Source organism: Trachurus trachurus (genome assembly GCF_905171665.1).
Source record: "Trachurus trachurus genome assembly, chromosome: 24".
Lineage (NCBI taxonomy): Eukaryota > Metazoa > Chordata > Actinopteri > Carangiformes > Carangidae > Trachurus > Trachurus trachurus.
The window spans coordinates 14,618,361-14,637,705 of NC_139910.1; the positions used below are offsets into that span (position 1 = coordinate 14,618,361).

At 42.9% G+C, this 19,345-nt stretch overlaps 1 protein-coding gene across 2 annotated transcripts in view; it reads left to right on the top strand.

The window, feature by feature from the left end:
• The window catches only part of sash1a (SAM and SH3 domain containing 1a), a gene marked incomplete at its 5' end in the record, with an annotated part of 158,358 nt that overhangs the window by 84,969 nt on the left and 54,044 nt on the right, over positions 1-19,345 (top strand). The gene's annotated exons all lie outside the window — the stretch shown is intronic.

Consider the following 19,345-nt stretch of genomic DNA (forward strand, 5'->3'; position numbering starts at 1 on the left):
AATTCCTTTGCTGTATGTTTACATGAACCTTCGCTCTATGTTTCACTCTGTAAATGTTGTGACGGCAGGTCTAAACAGGATGCAGGTCGGTTGTAATATTAGTTTATCCCAGAAATATACAGGCTGGCTGGAGTGTCACTGGACTGATATCACTGTATCCATGCTGTTTGGGAAGCATTCAGATACACAGATTGTCCAACTAGCCTCTTTCCGTTCAGCTTATTACAACTAACAAGTAACGTTAATAACTAAAAATAAAGCTGCCTGTTGGCTTTATCAAAAATATATCTTTCTGTAAAGATACATTGCATTGCATTGCATTGCACAGTAATTCAATTTGCACTCATAGATTTGTGTTGTAAATCAAAGGAATGAAGGTTTGCACTGGAAATGGTTGTTCTGGTTTGCAATTACTAATATTTGAGTATTGGTCTAGTTATTAAAGCCACAAAATAATCAGATTGGTCTTATTTCCAACACTTTGTGAGGAGCAATTGCAACAACAAGAATGTCCGCCCTGGAAATGGCTTCACAAAATAGACTTAGAATGAAGGAGGACATTACAGACTATTTATTCAACTCGCTTCATGTCTGTCAACATTCTCCACCAGCATTGGAAACACAGAGGAAAACACACGCTGACCATTTGGAGTTCTTGTGGTCTCTTCATGGTATCTTTGCAGCCTTGACGTCTAGTTACATATTTGTAGGAGGTGCACGTCAGCCCCGGACCGTTGCTCCATAGTATTTTCCACTGCTTTAGTTTGTGCGGTCGTGATCTGTTTCCTATTTACCAGTGTGTCTGTGTCGGCCGCGCTGTCACCCCCGTGTCTGGAAGAGTGGTTGTACCCTGTGTTATTTGGTTCTGTCAGCAAGACTGGCTTTGGTGAGCCTTGTCCTGGAGGATGGATTTGGGTTGAGGACTAGAAGAAGTTGCTCTGGTAGCGATCCAAGCCCAAGTCTGTCCTCCCTTGCCCCTCCATTCCCCTCTCAAGATTTCTTTCCTTTTTTTTTCTACCCCAGTTCTCCTTCCTCCTCTCCCACGACCTCAGGGAGTCCTCGGGAGGTGCTGTGTTCCAAAATGGGATGATTTTTTCCCCCCTTCTTCTTCTTCTCTGGCCACTCTCTCCCTCTCCTGAATTAACACTGAAAAAAAAAAAAAAAACCTCAATGCTGAGTGACTCATTCAAATAATTGTTGCTTTTAGCTGTATCAGGTTACTCTTTTCTCTGACTCTCTTCTTGCTTTTCTTCCTTTCCTCCAGTACAGTGTGGTATCTGGGCCACTTGTGAATTAGGGCCTTTGAGTGAAAAGGCAGAAAAAACTAGTGACATCAGATATAGAGAGAGAGAGAGAGAGGGATCCAAAAACCTGAGCAGCCCTGTAATTTTCTGCTCTGTTTCTATGAATGTATGACCATCATATTGAGTCAATAGCAGATTGTCCTCACTCCCTTGCATTGTGTGTTTGCATGTATGACCAAGCCTGTAGTGTTTACCGTATTCTTATTTTAGCATGTCTGCGTGACTTGGGTGTGTCTAGGTGGGGCTGCACATACTCTCACAGGAGGATACCTCTTAGCTTATTCACAACTGAACAACAGAGACGACAAAGAGACGCTACATGTGTGTTTGTGCAGGAACAAAAGAGGCGAGCAGCGAGATAGCAAAGGAAAAGGGGAGTGGACCGAGAGAGGAAGGCCAGAGCCATTTGATTTTGAAACCGTCAAGAGAGTCGGTACTCTGTGAAACATTTTTTTTTTTGGAGAGGAGGGAGAAACAGAGTGAGACCTGGAGAGATCCCTCCCCCTGTCAAATCCAAAGTTACTGTAGACTATCCTATAGCTAACCCTGCCTCCCCCTCCGCTCCCCTCCTCCCCTCCTCTCCCCGTCCCATGTGAGCAGCAGGCTGATGACTGGACCTCTCTGTGTCTCCGCTCTGCTTACGCTTAGCTGCGCTCCGGCAGACATGCATTGTTCTCCACTGTACACTACTTGTTGCTCCCATTCTCAAAGACTCAGTGTGTCTTAGCTCTGCAGAAAGATTGACTGGGAGAAGACTTTGGCTGCCTCGCGGTGAGTACTGACATTTTAATTTTGGGGGGCTTTTGTCAAGCAGAGAAGAATTGTCTCATTCATTTGTTCGCTTTTTGACAGTGTTTCTGAGTTTAGGTGGTGATTGCTTAGGCGATAATGAAGTAGTAGATGTTTGAAACACGGCACTGAGGTTGGCACACTGTGAAAAGAATGTTGAGAAACTTTAGTTACACTGTGAGCTGGCGAGAGGATTACCCTCAGAAGTGAGAGACTTTCCAGCTCTTCTCCTGTTTCTGTCTGACTTGCTCCCCTCTTTTTGCTGACTCACTCTATTAACTTAATACACATGGCTCCATGCTGTGTGGGTGTGTGTAGTGTACATGTGTTGCCATTGTGTGCAATGTTCGGAGAGTAATTCTCTGATTATATGTCTGTCCTCTCCTGTCTCAGTGCGTGTGTGTGTGTGTCAGTCAGATTTAATGATTCACTCCTGTGCGCCTCCTCTGCCATGTAAATGTTGGAATTTCACTGAGAGAAAACGGAAAGAAGAAGAACAAGAAGGGGGGAAAAAATGGCATACTAGTGCCTAACTGTTTGTCATCTCCCTCGCAGGCCTTTATTGATTTCCTCATTTCTGCCCGCTGAACGAGAACAATGGCCCCACGCTTGGCCAAGACCCCTAGTAAATAAGCCAACTAAATATCAACACCAAATCTCCTGCAAGATGTTGTTCATTGATTTGTTTTGTCGCCAGATGCACACACACATACACACAGAGACACGCACAACACAATCGGGCCTAGAGGGACTTCATTGTTTGGTGCGCATAATTGTTTGTGTGTATGTGTCTAAAGCCTTGTCCAAAAGGTCTTGGACAATGAAGTCTGTCAGCAGGGGGATGTGGATTTCTATCTCCCTCTACGTCTCTTTCTCCCTCTCCTTTTCCTGTCCAAGTCCCCCTTCACATCTGGATCACCCCCCCCCCCCCCCTCCTCCCTTCAACAGCTGACAAGGAGCAAGGGAGCGGATGGAGGGAGGAAGGGAGGAAGGGGGCGTGGATGCAGGGAATAGAGAAGTAAGAGAGAGAGGGGGATAGAAATGGAAGGAAGGGGAGTTTGCTCAGGACCACAGCTCCCCTAGTAGACTTCCCCCAATGCAGGAAGCACCGTCCCTACACAATGTCATTGTGCGAGGCCGATGTATGAGAGGAAACACAACTACTGTACACACACAGATGGGAAGTGCTCCCTCCCTCACACACACACACACATACAAGGACACATTTAAATGTGCATATGATATGCACACGCATGATTGGGCATACATAAATGTATTTATATTTAAATGCATACAATTTCACCCACTCAAAGCACACACACTCACAATGATACACACATGCCAGTCACAGTTAAGCCTTGATTAAGCTCAGTGAACTGAGCCTCATGCTCCTGTAGTATTAAGCTGAGAGAGGAGCGAGCTGGTGCTTCCTTGAAAGGCTTTGGCCTCGGCGTGTGGAAGGGAATTTTAGCTGTCAAAACAAGTCCTGTTCTCTGTCAGTCTCCTTTTACCTTTTCCACCTCATCACCATGTGTGTCTGTCCATAGCTGGACTCTGATGAGACTCCCTGAAGTTAACACCGTAATAAAAAATATAAAAAAAAGCTCCACTTTAAAGAGAATCACTTGGCCTGGATTGGATTCCCTTTTCTTTGCTTATTCATTTTCCCTGCCAGATGAAACATACATGCCAGCTGCTGTTGCAACGCTCTGCCAGAGCTGGGCAACCACTCCTGCGCCTGTTTACCCATACCGGGGCAGGGCCGAGCGCCATGCCAACAGGTGGATGTCGACATCATTAGTGTTAAGCAATGGGCCAGGCAGCATGGATGCACACCTTTTTCTTTTTTTTTAGTAAAAGCCTCCCTCACATCTGCTTCTGCGGTTCTCGTGCAGCACACATGATCTGCAGAGTTTGAGGGTGGCAGCGAATTGGGACAGTGATAAAACACCAACCTTCATTTCCTCCTCAGCCTCCCGGGAATTGTTTGACGCTGCAGTTTTTTGCCATATGTGCATGTGCGATTCAGCCATCTCCCCCCTGTCAGTGCAGCTGGTTCGTGTCTGTCTGTGCTGCTACTTTTACAGTTTACAGTTTCTCGCTGTTATGAGCTAAGCCCGCATCTCTGTGTGGTTTACGAGCTCGCAGCGATGATGTTACAACGCAGGTGGCACAAGTGTGACTGAGGTCACTAGGTTTACAGTCTGAACAGCCTCTCTTTGTAACAGTGTTAATACTCATACTTGTGTAAATGACCTGTGCATAATCAGTCTCAGTTTCTCATCGTGAGTATGTTTTTCAATATAAAACATTTATAGAGTAACATAATATGTGGTTGTGGCTTAAGAACTCATCAAGACAGAGATCTTCTTCTATACTTCTTGAGTTTTACTGTCTTGACGTCAGCCATGTTAGCATGTTTTGCATTACATCATTACAGTGTGTCACTAGGCAGACTGACAACCGAGGCCAGTGTCATTTGGCACAAGAGGCGCAGTATGTGAACGTGCAAACAAGGCCGGAGAGTGAAATGTGTTGAGCTAGTTTTACAAAGCTCTGGTTTGTTTTTCTCCCTGTAATAGCTTTTTACTCAGCAGTGATGTCAGTCCACTGTGTCCAACAATGACAAATAGACAAACTGACAGAGATGGAGCAAGACGAAGAACACGACTGATGACAAAGAAACACAGTGGGAGGGAACAGATGCATGAATGAATAGAAATAGATTTGGGGAAGAGTATAACACATTGTCCAGCCTAAAGGTCATTTAGACCTTTGCAATAAGCAATTTATTCAAGTTTATCACATGCAAATCATATATTGTGACATAATGCAAAGCAAAAATGAAAATCAGTAGGAAGAAAACAAGGGTGAATGTTTGCAACCATCTGTGGATGTCTTTACACGTCTGAGAAGAACAGGTGCTCTCAGCTTTGTGAGATGGATTTAATGTATGAGCAAGGACTACAGAAGGGTATTTCTGACCCTCATCTCTTTCTCATCTTTCTCTTTCGCCCTTCTCTGATTCATTCTGCCTCTTTTATTTCAGGACAGATGAGTCTTGGAGCAGCACACTAAGCTTATCTGTGTCTCGTTTTGGTTTTCCCTCTTATCTTGGCACACAACTCGGTTCACAAACTGCAAGACAGATTGCAGCAACTCGGAGTGGGAAATCTGGTCAGTGCTGATGCAACATATACCGTAGTCCTATACGCGCAAAGAAGTGTACCGTTGTGTATCAAAACTGCATGAATCACATTTTGTTTTAAAGACTTAGCTGCACTGCTGCAGTGCTATTAATATTCTTGCTTCAGGTCCCGACATGAACAGTTTTATGAGCTTTTTGACTTGCCCCCGTTCATTGATGCAGTTGGTTCCAATTACACAAAGGAATTCCTTTATTAGACATAACAGAGACATATTTAGATGCTATTTATATTATGGGTCCAAGCTTGTTTTTTTAAACATATGACTAACATCAGTCTAATTTGGGATATAATACATTTCATATGTCATGACAGACTGATGGACACACAAACATATTAACCCATAGCTGTGGGTTGAAGTGTTTATGACTGAGACGGCATGTTAGTCTTAAAACTAAGACATGTAGGACAAGTTTATGCAAAACAGACAATGCAACTATTAACCTTATGCAGCTACAAGCAGGCAATCTCTTACTGGCTTGTTCTTTCCAGAGAGCAAAGAATTGTGTTAATTTTTTGCTCGGTATTGAAAATATTGTTGTCCTTGCAAGTGATCTGCGATTTGCTAAGAATCTATTCAGCTACAGTATGTGATGTGTTTGCATCTCTGCCATAGTCTATTCTGCACGGTCTGTGAAGTAGATTCATGATTTTCAGGTTTGAGGTTTTTTTTCTAACCATTAAATCACTCTTACCGTCTTCACTCAATTTTTCCGTTTTGATCCCTGATGTTTCTAAGAAGGTCAACGTGTGTTTAAATTAATACATTCTTTTCTTTGATATTACGTATGTGGTAGCTGCCTGTAGACATTAATGCCTGATTCTTTGTACATGGTGCCCACACCCACCAATTCTATTCCTGAAGATTATCACTACCCCTCATGGTCAGTTTTTTCCCCCTCCTGTGTTCACTCTGACTGTGAAATCCTCAGTAGCCCTGTTATTACTATAACAGCTCATTGAATCTATTTTGAAACAAGTCAGAGGCCAGGTACAAATCTCCTGCAAAATCCGAGTGTTGAGCATGTCACAGGTTACACATGAGAGGATTACAGCTATTACTGGTGAAAAAAAGAGAACATTTTCCTGATTTGAAGCCGACGGTGTGTGTGGATACAAAGAGCTCTGATTACTGCTGGCACTGCCGCCCTACTTCCCAGGATACCAAGCATTGACTGGCACAGCAGGAAGACAGGAAAGGCTGTGGGCACACACACACACACACACACACACACACACACACACACACACACACACACACACACACACACACACACACACACGTATCACCATGCCGGAACACATGCAGGCACACATCAAACACAGTGATTAGCGCTTTAGAGGTTAATCTCGTGCTTTGCTGTGACATTTTTTATTGCACAATTCTTTTAAGGAGTTCGTCTGTATTGAATAAACAGAGCTCAAACAGTTTCATGGCACAGAGCTAACATTTAAACAGAATGCTTGTAAATTTATGGATCGTTACCCATGTCGGTGATGACATACCGTATAGCACGTCACTCTATACTCTATAAAACACCAATAAAGCTATTATCAGGCATAAACACACACATATGCTTTTTCCTGTTTGTGTTGCCCATGGCAACGGCTTGGCAAAGGATCACTGGTGATGTCAGATGTGATGTACGAGTGCTGGGAGTGTGAGGGGATGACCTCAGCAGAGGGGAAGTCCCAGAAGACTCATATCAGCTGCAGCCAGCGCTCGCCATCAAGACTTTCTCACACTCGGTATCTGCACTAACAGCTAAAGCTGCCCTGACCCCCATGAACCCCCCCATGATCCTTCACAGGAATCATCACAAATCACCAGCGCGCAGCATGACAAAGACCTCTGATACACACACACATGCACAGTCCCACACACACACATTGTCTAATACGGCGTATAAAGGGAATGGGAATATTTAGAGGATTATTATAGATGAAAGTAAAGGTTTGTTGTGGAGCTCTTGATCATTCGGATCAGTGTAAAGCAGCGTTTTGATGAGCGGATCCCTCTCTCATTCACGTGCACATGCAAATGCAGAAGGGATTATGTATCACACATTTACACAACCGTCTCTAATGTAAACGTAGGGTGAGATATCAATGGGAAAATAATGAACGGAGCAGATTTACAAAGTTGATGATGTCCATTCTGTTAAGGTTTATCTTGTGAATTTCCTATCTAGTTAAGATTCAATTTCAGATATGCAACCAAGGTTAATTTGGCGCCTCCATTTATTGTTGTGGGCCATTCTGGTCGTGTCTATTAAATGACTGGGGTGGAAAACAGATGCACAATGACGCCCCTTGATAACACACATTTTCCACATGTTAAAAGCTGTCAGTTATGACAAGTAAGAAAAAAATCAATACCCACTGTAGGCACTGCATATTTTTTAGAAACAATGGCTTTATTAGGCATGTGACTGTCATGACTTTAAGGTTCAAAAAGAGAGTGTAAACAATGTTTGCATGCATTCAATGGGTGCACTTTAAGTTCTGCCTCTGTGTTATGAAACAGCTTAAAATGGTCAGTTTTGTATGCTGTAATTTAAATAGGGTGTAGTTATAGTATTTCCTGTAACTAAAGCCAGTGGTTATTCTCATCAGCTTTGGTTTTGAGGCTTTTGGCTTTTGGCACATGAGCCCTGTGGCTTTTTTCAGCGGGCAACATAGGAATCTATGTTCATGTTATGGTCTGTTGTTAGCATCGGTGTATTTTCACTGATATTTAAACCCATTAAATCCCGCTTTTTGACACACTAGTCACAACGCTTGTGGTGACCTTCTCTGGCATGGGAGCGCAGAGCGGTGGCCTCTGTCCAGGTTGGCAGAGCGCTGTCCAGTCCTTCCCTCTGATTCAAGCAACAGTCGATCCGTAAATGAATGGTTGCCTCTTCCTAGGACAGCTGTGCTACCATGGATGGAAAAATAATCACGGAGGCACTAACCACATCCATGGATACAAATCAGGAATGCGTGTGTTTTTAGACAACAGACGAGTACATGTGTGCATTTGCAACGACATATGTGCTGTGGTGTGCGTGAACCTGTTGGTGTGTGAATTTGTTAACTCTTACGAGGTGCTGAGGTATTGCGAGCCAGTAGTGAATCATAGAGTGAATTATTTTTCTCCTTTGGATTGGCCGCCCATTAACATCTCACTCAGAGGTGGGTGTTTAATGTGCTGTTGTAAAAGTGAAGGTTGGTAAACACATAAAAGTGCTGAAGTGAAAACAAGAGTGTGTTCTGAGTGTGGGAGAAGAGAGAGAGAGAGAGAGATTTGTGCGTGGGTCTGCGGTTTGGACAAGTGTAGACTCTCTGTCTTTTACACCAAATTCACGGTTCAGTGACACTGACATCGCAGATTTCATCTTGCATTTTCATCATCCACTCCCCCCAAAAAAGTGTATATCAGCTTAGGGCTTGGTGGTAAATGTGAGTCAGTCCCATGTATTATCACTTCTCTGCCCCAGGGGGAGCTATTGCTCTAGATGTACACTGTAAATCTCTTGCCCTGTCCTGCCCTGTCCTGCCCCTGGGACCCATCAGATATACTCTCGTAACCTCCCCTTGTCTTCTCTGCTCTTTTTCCAATCATGCTTCCCCTTCCTGCCTCTATGTCTTTGTCTCATTATGTTGTAGCTTTGTCAACAAAATGTCCAATTCCCCAAACTATTTTCCTACTTTTATGCTTCACTGACACTCAGTGACTATAGTTTACCTCCCTTTTCATTTTGCCATGACATCATTGCAAAAACTCCAGGCCTCAGCTGTAAACACGTTTCGACCACATGTCCTGCATGTCTGATGCCAGTCATTTGTGCACATAAACAGACTGAATCAGGAGTCTGGTTGTGGGGTTATGACTGAGCTAAACCCTGGAACTAGATGGGATGAGCTGGGCCAACGTTTATTCCACCTACAGTAAAATCTCAGAGTGACTCAGTGCAATGAGAAGATGTTGTAGTGCCTCGGCTCTCCCCTGCTTTATCCCTGTAGATCTCATTGAGCTTCACTGTGAGGTGAGTAAAGACTCTTCCTGCAGCACATTTCACCTGATATTGATATTCATGTCAGGAATCGTGTTAAAATGTTGGTGTGTGTGTGTGTAACTGCAGGGTTTTTGTGTTAGGATCAGAGGTTTGAAAGAGCAGTGATTATGTCTTTGTGCTTAAATCATATTTCAGAGACGGCTGTCCCGTCCTTTATATGACCAGGTGCAGCTGCATAGTGTAGATTTGTTTGCATACCAAGAAAATGTGGCTTGATTAGTGTTGAATGTTGTGTTTGATCATCATTCGAGACATGAAACACTGTCAATGAATTCATTAGATTATATTAACTCCAGTGTACATTCGCTAAGCTCCATATCCCCCTCCCAGACTCGAGGAGTGAAAGCCAAAGAGGTAAGACACATTCCTCCAAAGGAAAGAAAAAAACACACAGCCATCAAAATTCCCCTGCCCAGTTCATCTGATGCAATTTTGAATCCTCCCTCAGATGTGATATGCTTTAAATAGTTCTGCAAATCTCAGGTCTGTGCTTTACAAGCCATATGTGATCATATTTTTCTGCTATGAGATCATCATGAGCAGATCATCTTGCAGCTGTCCCTCAATATATTCCAGATTCTGGCAGGGAGAGGATTTAAAAAAAATGTGAGTATAGAGAGAGGAGGGGAAAAATGTTAAGGAAACTGGGGCATTTCTGTGATGTACAAGTTTAATGCAGTGACCGTGTAATGGCAGCAGCCATGGTTTGAGTGCCATTTTAGTTCACGCTGAGAGTAATTGCAGTATTTTTTAATGTACTGTATCATGAAGGTTTTTGGGGCAGTGGTGTGACTGAATTGCAGCTACAGTAGATTCATGCATGTATTCATACCGTGCTGATATTGCTGTGATAGCAACAGAATAAGAAGGATAATCAGACAGAGGGTAAATATTACATTGGTTCTGGGCTATATGCCAACTCTGCACCACGGAACATCTTTTATCTTATATCTTTTCATCCATGGGCTGAGCACCAAGCCCTGCAGCTATAACTCCTGTGCCAACACTGTGTGTGTGTATGTGTGTGTGTGTGTGTGTGTGTGTGTGTTTGTTCTCTGGGGACCTTTAGCTTGTCTTCATCCCTCTGACCATCTCTGCCCTACCCACTCATTTTCTCTAACTGTAAATCTCCACATCTTGCAGTCTGCCAGATCGATTCGACCCAGCCCCTGAGTTGTCCTCAAACACGAGCCCACAAGTGTAGAACCAGCCCAGTGAAGAAGCAAGAAGCAAAGGAATGTTGAATGTTGATAATTGATAATCAAAAGGATGAATTAGGCCTCTCAGATGTAAGGATTTGCTGCTTTTCCTTCGTTTTATACATAGACTGTAAAAAGAATGGACGTAGCATCCGTGACGTCACCCATTGGTTTTGGGGAGTCGTTTTTGTGACTCAAATATGGCGGCCTGAACAGCGCCATGTTGGATTGGCCGGCCGAGAACCCGCCCACTGGCCTCGAAGCAGCCTGTCCACGGACCGCTCCGGACCTGTCACTCAACGTTTCCGCGCCCTAATTGGCCAGAGTTTTAAACTAATAACAGTAAAACGGTAGAGTTAAAAAAAATTCACCCCCCTCAGAGTGTGTGCGGGGGTAGAAACTATCGATTGAGACCAAAAAACGTTCTGACACCAGGCTTTGATCATGTTTATTGAGGATGTAAAGTCGGCGATTTTAACATGGGGGTCTATGGAGAATGCTCCCTTCTGACACCAGCCCCCAGAGGAAGCCGAGGGGATTGCAGTTTTTTGAACGCGGAAGTGAGCTTCACTTCTCAGACCGACAACTGCCCCCTTGGTTTTATAGCATTGTACATTGTATATTGTTGGTTTAAGAACAGAGTCTGACAAAAACAAAACAAAACAAAACATGAAGGCATCAACTTGAGAAATAATTAGGTCTAATTTGAACTATTTTTCAGACATGACACGCTCAGTGATTAATCAGTTTATCAAAAATGAATTGTTAATGAAAATGACTATCAACAGCAGCCTTATAACATACCTGTGTTTGTTGTTATACAACACTATTTGCCAGTATTCATTGATTTCAAAATATGTATTGCATAAGGGGCTTGAAATAGGCACACGGTCACACAGGCTACGTGGTCGAACATGAAATCCACTGTTTAGGACTGTGTCCTTACCTCAGGCAGAGACGTCTGCAAACTTAATTCTTCTCAACCTGCGTTTAATTTCAGCAGGCCTGTTAACCTTCATAGTGCTTCTGGTCACCGCTGAATTGATTTGGCTCCAGAGAAGCTCCGCTCTTCCAGAAGGATGAAGGGACAGTGGGCAGCTTCATTACTGGTGCATTGGCTGGCCTCTAACCTGGACTGGAAGGACAGCGATTAAACACACAAAGCTAATGACTGCCAACTGCTCCATTTGTTCCATCCATCAGCACGGATGTGGCGTTGTTTGTTTGTTTGTTTGCTTGTTTGTTGTTGCATGTTCGCATTTTGGCACGGGTGACACGCTGATCTATGGGGACATGGGCTGAAGAGAGCGACAGAGGGGCCGAGTCACACAGAGTCAGTCAGAAAGGTGTGTTAATTGGTTGTGACCGACCGTCTGGACCAGAGATTTCAGACAGGGCTCCCTACCGGCTCGTAATGAGGTCTCGTCAGGCTGGAGCAACCATCACCAGGGCTTATGCCAAGCATCGGAATGTTGCCATGGTAACCTCTAAGCCCTTTTACCAGCTCACAGGTTCGAAGTCAGCCAGTTACAACATAGAATTGCAACAAGGGTCATCCCTGTTATGGATCAAATGTTTCACATAGGTAGCTGCTACATTTTCAAATGAATGATTGCAGTTGTTTGTGGAAAGGTTGTAGTTATAACTCAGATTGGCTAAAAAATGACCTGATGTAACTGAGACTTAACATCAAATAGCATTATTTACTTATTTTTTGACCATAATCGCTTATTTGAATCCACATTTTACAAGTTTTAGCCCATTTTATCCAAACAAGGTTCTTGCAACTTGCAGAGCAGCTTCACATCATTTGAATTGAAGGAAGTTTGGCTTGAATGAAAAAGTAATAATCTAGTAACCGTACATAAACTTGATTTGATACCCAGCCCTCTATTCTACTTTGCTCTGTTGAAACTTTGTTGAATTTGGCCGACTACACGAGGAGCAGAGGCACATTAATCTACATTACTTGCAGGGTGAATACAATAACTTTCAAGTATTTCTCCTTAACTTACAGACTCAAAGACTTTAATGGACCGTGGGGGATTAACAAGAGGAACAGTTCCCTCATTGAAATGTCTCTCTACTTCATATGAGCAGTTTTATTCGTTTCAGAACAGAATCCACCAGTTTGACCAGAGCCTTGTACATCGCCATGTGAACTTGTTTAAGTAATTAGGAAAGTATACAAGTTTTGTTTTGTTTTGTGTTTTTGTGGCTCCACGTTGCCACTGGGTTCATATTTTGCCAGTGTAAGCAGGATCCTCTGGGCTAAAATCGGGGGAAATTCCTGTGAAAGTGGAGGGCTTCAGTGGTTGAGCTGAGCTTGCACTATGTTTGTGTGTTGTGTGGTTGCGTTTCGTGTAGACAGCCAGAAAGACGGATGGACAGACAGAGATGGATTGAGACTGCGGTACACACACACACACAGTGACCAGAGGGTTTATTTGGAGGAATGAGACACTGGTGCAGTGGCTACCTAGCTTATGTCCTTCCATTATTTCTTAATGTGAACCCACACTAAATATTGGTCAGAATCCCCAAATGTTCTCATATTAGAAACTAATCATTGAAATGACAAAATGAAAATTAGATTTTTGTTTTCAATAGCTTTAGACTTTGGATAACAAGAGGAAGAAGGTTGGCTATTTGATTTGATTTGTTGTTATGGGAAATATGTGAAATATCACATCAAAATGCACTCATCACTATTTGACCATTAATTAAAAAGAAAAGATTTGTATTTCAACTTTATTTTTTGTAATTTAAAGTAAAAATCAAATAACCAGGCATTTCTTTTTGTCTTTTGATGAAAGTTTTCCAAAGGAAAATCCAATGACAAGCTGAGAATGACTTTTCCCACTGTGATCTTAGAAAGCAATAAAAAAAACAGACAGCGGAGAGAGGAAACACAAAAGGATCAATTATGATGAAGGAAAAGTGAAAGGGGCTGAATGTGCTGTGGTCATCGTTAAACTTTGGACCAAACTAATGGTGTCAGTAGGGAGGTCTTATATAACGCGCTCTGCCAAAACCACATACTGTACAGTACACGCTGTCAGACCACAGTTAAAAGTTTGGAGCCAGTTGCATAGAGCAGGTCAACAATTTTCTCTGTGGTACCTGAGGAAAAGAGGTGCATTTTACAGCTAATTTAAAGTACATCCATTGAAGCAACTGCTGACAGCTTACCCAGTGAACTTGTGATTTTCCAGCTTGAAAATGTAAATATAATCCATTCTTACTAAAAATGTTATGTGTCCACATGAGCAGGAAATCTGAGGCCGGTTTTCTAGGCACTTCAGTGGACAGATAGGCTCTTTGCCAAGGAATTTGTGGCTCCAACAATGAAGTAAAGGGAGACTGAATTCCGAGTGTTAGCAGTGTTTGAATTATTTGACAATCGGTGGAACTGGGACATTTTCTTAGGTCGTGAGCAGCTGAGGTCGATGGTAGAGGTTCGTACTGTGAGTGGTTATGTTTGTGAAACAGGCACAAAATCGGGTCAATTTTCCGTCTTTGGCTCTTGAAATTGAATTATAATATGGGGAAAGTATTTACCTCTGGTGCTGGCCCAATGCACTCCAATATCTTTAACAACAGACTGGTGGAGCTCCTAGCAGCACTGAGTGTTGGAATTCAGTAGTATAATCTGTTAGTGGTGAAAATCTCTCTACACTGAGGTTTTGATATTCAGCCACTGATGTGAGTCAGAAAAGGATCTGGGTTTTTTTGTGTTTTTTTTTTTTTTTTGCATGTCAGCATGTATTTTAACATGGGCGTTTATTTGCATCAAATGTGCAAATGGCCAACTATGCATGACAGATAATGTGTTGCGGGTAGTATGTGAGATATATGATGGCAGTGTGAGTACTGACAGTGATTATAGCAGGCGGTACCACAGAGCAGCCTGGGGCTGGCTGAGGAATAACTTATTATAACATCTAATACATAACCAAATGTCAGACATGTCTGCAGCCTTTCCTGTGAGAAATCTGATATAAATCTACTGGGAAAGCGAGGCTGTAAATGCTCATGATACATGCCTCACTGTGTGAACTTTTTTGAAAAAGATGATAAATGTAGGTTTGAGATATTTTTAGATTTAATTTGCAGTGTAGATGGACGTACAGCTCATAATTGTGTGTCAGTGAGTGCATGGCTGCTGAGTGTGTTCTGTGTATCTGTGTCTGTTTATGTTTGTGTGCCAGGGATAATGTGGCATCTCCAGAACTGGATTCCCTCTCACACCACACTCCACAAGAGCCTCTCTGTCTTCCTCTGTCTCAGTAGGAACTGAGAGTTATTTGTTCTGATTCTTGTTTCCACATATCAAGGTGAAAGGAAAAGAAAAATCCTAACCCATTCCTAACTTTTAATTACAATTGCCCAGATTCCAAAGAACCAACTCTTGCACAAAAGAGTCTTCACTGCGCCAAAATCTGCTTGTGAGTGAAATACTTTCATGTCGGACCAACATCTGTTATCCTTCTCTCTTCTGTTACTCGACATTGGCTGAGACAACAGGTGAGAGTGTTTAGAGAGAATAGGGAAACAAAGCGGAGATGGGACTATAAAATTTTTATCATGCCCCATTGGCTACTGTCTTGTTAGCACTGGAACTGTACAGTAAGGCCTCCTCACTGCATGCGTGAGTGAGTATGCAAGCTTGATTGTGTGTGCATGCCTGTGTTCTTCAGTGTGTGTTTGTGTCCTATAAAGCTGTAGAGAGTGCTATAAAACTGAGCTCAGGATGAAACTGCAGAGGATAATTATGTAGTGTGCTCGCAGCACACATGGTCATTAATAACATCTCGGCCGAGCCTATTTTTTACTGTATCTAGCTCAGAGGCTAACATATGGCAGGGCAGCTGACTTGGCATAACAGGATGTGCATAAGGATTTAATAGACAGGCCTATGTCCTGCATGGACAGGGAGAGTCTGTGTTCTGTGGCCTGTAAGTATATTTGACATCAGCAGGGGGCACCAGGATGTCCCATTTTACTGCCTGAGTCTCAGACAGAGGGACACAAGAGAGAGGAAGCAGAATTTTGAGAGAGTTGGGGAAAGTGGAAGAAAAAATAACAAAACACAAACACAGGGAAGCAGCTGATAAGCAGGAGACCAATGAAACAAAACAGGTTTTTTGTGGCAGAAATCTAATCTCAAACAGCTTGATTGCAAGTGTTATCTAACCAGGCTAAGAGGACAATATCTGCGGGTTGTTTTAGTCATTCAAGGTGCTTTTCTACAGACGTGCCTTCTTGATTGCCACAAGTTTTACTCAAGTTGAAACTAACAGTAGTTCTCCTCGGGGAGGACTTTGTTTGTGATCTGTCTGGCATTGATAAAACGGGGTGATTGTGGGCCACACTCGCGTGAGCTGTTTCTGTATTGTAAAACAGGTCTGGCACAGTGCAGAGCTCCATTACACAGAGTGAGCTGACCAGCAGAATGTATGACACACTGGAGAAGCCGTCAGCCTGGCACTGCCGTCAGCCTGGCACTGCCAACACAGCTGCCAGCACACACTCATGACCTCCATCTGCACACATCTCCTCTGTGTGCACCTGTGGATAATCATATATACTGTATATTTCCTATCATGTCCTAATTTTCTTTTTAAACATTCCCGTGAAAAGCATTTAAAAAATATGTTGTTCCTCTTTGGTCCTTTGTCTCTGTCATACAAGCCTCCCTGCCTGCAAATATTTACCAAGCTCAAAACCACTGTCTGCTCAGTTAAAGGACTCTGGCCTTTCACACAATGCTGCTCACACCTTTGGAAGCTCACTTACATCCAAAACCAACATCTGTCCTTTCAGTCGCGCCTGATTAAAACACCCTGGAATCTCGGAGTTCACACACTCACACACACAATAGTGTAACATAATCACCTACCACATGGCCATGGAGGCATACTCTGCATGGAGAATCTGGCAATCCAGGGCTTAGCAGAAGTATGCCTTGTTTTTATAATAGCATTTTTTTTTCTTTTCTAGACAAAGCACATGAAAGGAACCTGTAGTTACCACCACATTAAAACGCATGGGTCACCACTCGTAAATACTACTCAGAAATGCTTGTGTCTGTGTGAGGCATGATGTCATTTACTGTTCGTACAGGTACATGCCATTTGGGGTGGAGGGCAGGCAATCGAATACAGGCAAGCCAACACATACAAAAGTCTTGAATTAAATGTCAAACTCTCTTAAATTCCAGATGAAGAATGTGAAAGGTGAACACTGGAGAGAGTTTCCAATGAAAATGTTTTGTCTGTGAGTGACAGAGAGGTTGCGTTGCTCCAGACCTTGAGACCCTCCTCAATCTGCCTTTATCCTCAATTAACCTCAGTGACTTGAAAATATTGTTAATTTCTTCTTGGCCTTGAATTCCTGCATTTCTCCAATACCCTCACTGGATGTTGTGCTTCATTCTGTAGACGCAGGGATATGCAATTAGCGTGCTGCTTAGACATTGTTTTGCTGACATACTGAACGCCGCACAAACTGTGTAAGAAGTGCGGCAGTCAAACCGCCAACTTCTTTTCTGTATCCATGTTCTGTTGCTCTCAGTTGTTGTTGCTTATGCAAATCAATTCCTGTGTTTATTTCACACACTCTCAATTGTTTTCCTCTTCATCTCCCTTCCTCTCTTCTCTCTCCATAGCCCAGAGGTAATTCTTGTGTTGAAATCTGAAGGGCTAACATTCCCTCAGCTTTCAAAAGACATGGTTGACCACCCTATGAAAAGTAATACCTAAAGAACACAAACAGGCAAGCGCCAGGCGTTCATTATTACTCACTGAAAGCATTGTTTTCTGTGGAGACACCACTGTGTTGATTTAATTTAATGGCTTGCGCAGCTGGGGGGGGGGGGGGGGGAGGGGGTGGGCGAGGAAACAGTAATTAGTTGTCATGCTAATTGGGCTTGTGTGATAACTCCCACACAAGACTCAGCGGCGTGTGAAGCGCACTGGGGCTGGCCTGGTCGCCTACTCATCACCCACATGCACACTTTTTTTTTTTTTTAAACAGATGAACACACACACATGCACATAGAGATTAAAAATAAAAAAAACAGAGAACAAACACTCACATCCAGATTGGTTCAAAGAAAATGCCCGCGGACTGTCAGGCCTTTGACCCATCGACTAAGAGGAATTAATGATGTGAAAATCTTGATCCCAATTATTCACTAAGAGAACACACGCTGAGAAGTAAGAGATAAGGGTTCAGGACACTCCATCCAATTAAGGTACGGCTATAAACCTGTATGTGCATGGAAAAAAGGAGGAAGAATTCTATGAACCAGTGTTATAAGAAAGGTGATAAATGAAGGTATGATAATCAGACTACACACTTGTATCTTCAATGGTGAGAGATTATATATGTTTCCTAAAGGATATACTGACCTTTTACTTGGTATTATCTTTACACCGTTTAATGAACAATGTGAAGATGTAGCATTAATCTCCTTAAAGATGTTGTATGTCAGTTATGGGGGGAAAAAGATAGAAGATGCATGTTGACAAGCTTCATCGAACATGAGCATCAGTGTTGTGTGGTCGTGTAAAGCATTCCTTACGTGCGTTGGTGGTGCTCTTGATGTCTGTCCACCATGCTGTTAATCACCCCTGGCTGCCACCGTGGTTCGTGGCTCCCCCAGAGGCTATTTTTAAGGCCTGGGGTCACTGACCTCCGCAAAGGGTCACTCTCACTATCAGGGGAGGTCCAGCTTTGCTTTTACGCCATCTGCATTCTTGTCCTATCTCTATCTCAACTTTCTTCTCAGACTGCCGGGTGCCTCTCTACCTCATGCATCTTCTCCCCTGACCACTTCAGTCATGGCCGTTCTTAGTGACTCCAAAAATCTATTTTTATCTGTATTAATTGTTTCTTACGCCTATAAAACCTGATGTGTAATTTGTATTTACATATTTGCACAGTGACCAATTCCATGCCACATTTCCACATCCTCTATTCTCTAACTCCTCTCTCACACCTTTATTGTCCTGCTGCACCTCCCTTCTATTCTCTCCTCCCTCCACTTACTGTATGTGTCACCACCCCCATGAGTGTGTTTAGACACGCTGCCTTGTTTCATGATAATCTCGCTGAGTCACCTGCAGTAGGAAATTACACACTATGATACACCAGAATTCAGAGCAAGTGCATTCAAGTCTACCAGCTCTACAGAACTTTATCTGAGTCTTTAACATAATTTAACCTGTGGGAGTGTTTTGGTGGTTAATGAAAGGACCCAGGAAGGAGATTGAAGAGGTTGATTCTTTGTTGATATAAACTATCTCCAATACCTTTTGTGTCTGTTCTGATGCCAGGAAGACATATTGCACTCTTCTCTGCAGGTGGGACTAGACCCTTAATCTGTCTTTGCCTCTGTTAAGTTATTCAGCCTGTTCGTAAAGTTTGGTTAATACCTACTGTAATTATATTGTGTAGTTCTTGTCCATCTATTTGCACCTGATTTAGTTCAATGTCAATTTGATCACTTTTTACAGAACTTCGTAATAAGGATATGAATATGCGACTGTTTCTAATAATAAATGCAACATTTTGTATATGTTGGACATTCAGCAACTACAGGCTTCTATCCTGGCTGATTCAGCAGAGGCATGTCTGATGTAAATTCTTCCTGTCGCCTGGGTTACTCTCTTACTTTTTCTGCTCCATCCCAAACCTGATGACGCAGTGTGATCCCCCCCTCCGCCCTATCCCAGAGGAATCCAAGAACAAGAGAAGTAGTGTGCTTGATAAGACAACGA